The 2,273-nt window shown below is 37.7% G+C and overlaps 1 long non-coding RNA gene across 1 annotated transcript in view; it reads right to left on the reverse strand.

Moving 5' to 3' along the window:
- The window catches only part of LOC107744842 (uncharacterized), a 25,096-nt gene extending 24,958 nt beyond the window's left edge, over positions 1 to 138 (reverse strand). Inside the window, exon 1 of the long non-coding RNA XR_001640528.1 lies at positions 73 to 138. This is a non-coding gene — a long non-coding RNA (uncharacterized LOC107744842). The remainder of the gene's footprint in view (positions 1 to 72) is intronic.
- Positions 139 to 2,273: the final 2,135 nt, after the last annotated feature.

Raw genomic sequence — 2,273 nt, forward strand, 5'->3', positions numbered from 1 at the left:
GGGAATTGGCTCTCCGTCATCGGTGGGCTCGGGCTGATGCTCCGCACTGCAGGGAGATGGTGGGCTGGGCACTGAGATCATCCATGGGGCAGGTGGTGGGTGGCGATCCGTTTCTCACCAGAGTCCACTCCACGAAGGCGATGAAATCCTCTCGAGGACCATCTTCGGACGACGGCGCTCTGCTCGCGGTGTTCAAGCTCGCATCATAGAATTAGCAGAGCGTGTCATCCGGCTAGCTGTTGGTGCTTGCTAGCAGCTGAAATAGTCTCGTATGGTCCTCAAGAGATCTACCCCCCTGCTCCAGCAGGAGGAGGAGGAATTCCGGGTAAATCCAACACAGAGGGTAAATCCAACACAGGGAACAGGAGATAGACACGTACATCACTGGTAGACCCAACAAATACAAACTGAACAGACTGGGGCGTATAAGGACTGGATAACGAGGGACAAAATAAACACAGCTGGAATCCAATTAACACAATTAACACGAGGAGAAACTGGGTCATGGGGAGCAAAACACACACAGACAGTCCAGAACCCTGACACTAACCTGCTGCAGTAAGTTTCCAAATACAAGAGAGAACAATAAAGATATCTGATGTTTAATAGAGATAGGTGATAACTGGTTTGACAAATATTTTTCACAGATATTCAAAATGTTCTATCTATCAATAAACACAGCTGGAATCCAATTAACACAATTAACACGAGGAGAAACTGGGTCATGGGGAGCAAAACACACACAGGCAGTCCAGAACCCTGACAGTATCACTATTCCTATCAATAAAAATTGCAACAACAAAAAAACAAAACACCAAAACAATTGTTTATACATTCTCTAATACATTTGATGGAATTCTAGGATTCTAAGTCATTGTAGCACTGCATGCAAGTAACATATTACCTAGTATTTCAAAACATTGTGAATAACAATTACAATGCAATTAAATTGGAATTATTATCTTATAACTAAATTAGCTTTAGGGCCATCTGAAACAAACTGGAATAAAGAAGGGCCTGTTGTTTCGCTGTGGGTGGTTTCACCATAGGCCATAAACCCAAATTTATGCTATGTGTGCATTTAAATAGACTTACGGAGTCACAATTTACAACCATAATCATTCTGCTTTTATATTGACTGGTAAGTTGATAGATTTTATCTTTGGCATTATTTGGTAAAGCCTAACATCTTGCACTTGAATAAGATCTTTGGAGATAGCACTTAAAAGCCATTCGGAAAACACTAATTTGCAAAGAGTTCCAAAGCAGGATTTGTTCTGATCATGTACCCTGGTGATTTTAGTCTTGCCCAACTGAAAGATCAAGAAAACGGTCTGTGATTACCATAACTGGTATGTCGACATGTATTTGACCAGCTTAGGCCGAGAGGCAGCATTTATGAGCATAACTTAACAACAAGATTGACACTTCATTCAACTAGTTTCATAATATGACCAGTCATAAAGACAAAACATGCTGTTCATCATATATAATAAATCATTAAAAAGGCACAGTCATTTTTGCCATTAAAAACATTTTGTCACATAAAGACATGAACAGAGGCGGACAAAGTACTCAACTCCATTACTTGAGTGAAAGTACAGATACTGCTGGTCAAACATTACTCCATTACAAGTAAAAGTTGTAAAGACAGATTTTTACTTAAGTCAAAGTACAAAAGTACTTGCTTTTAAAAGTACTTAAGTACCAAAAGTAAATTTCCTTTTTTATGTCAATGCACATATTTTTTATTGTTGTACGTAATACTTGCAATACCTCTGAAGCAACTTACAATACATTACACCTACTGAATACACTGACTAGCTTGTAGTATCTTTGGAATAAAGAGCTTTTAGAATGTTAAAAACAAAAAATAAATAACAATTATTATTTAACACCCCTACCCACCCTAGGTAATATTTTCACTATTTTAATTAGGAGATGCACAGCAGTTCTTCTGTGGCTTTATAGGTAATATTTTCACGTATACAATTTAGCAAAAATAGACAATATTGTGTCTAATACCACAATATTAACTTCTTATTATTGAATTGTTGTAAATAAATATCACATGCTGAGAAATCACTTCATGTAGCCCTAAAAGAGTGATTACTGATAAGCTGCCTGAAAAAAAGAAAGTCACGTTTTAGAGAAGAAAAAAATCACCCACTGACTTTCAAAGCTGCTACATAGTAACGACTTTCTACTTCGAGGACTTTGATAGAAATGTAGTGGAGTGAAAAGTACAATATTTGTCTTTCAAATGTAGTGAA

The sequence above is a fragment of the Sinocyclocheilus rhinocerous genome, unplaced genomic scaffold, assembly GCF_001515625.1.
Source record: "Sinocyclocheilus rhinocerous isolate Xijiao unplaced genomic scaffold, SAMN03320098_v1.1 scaffold3911, whole genome shotgun sequence".
NCBI classification, from domain to species: Eukaryota; Metazoa; Chordata; class Actinopteri; order Cypriniformes; family Cyprinidae; genus Sinocyclocheilus; species Sinocyclocheilus rhinocerous.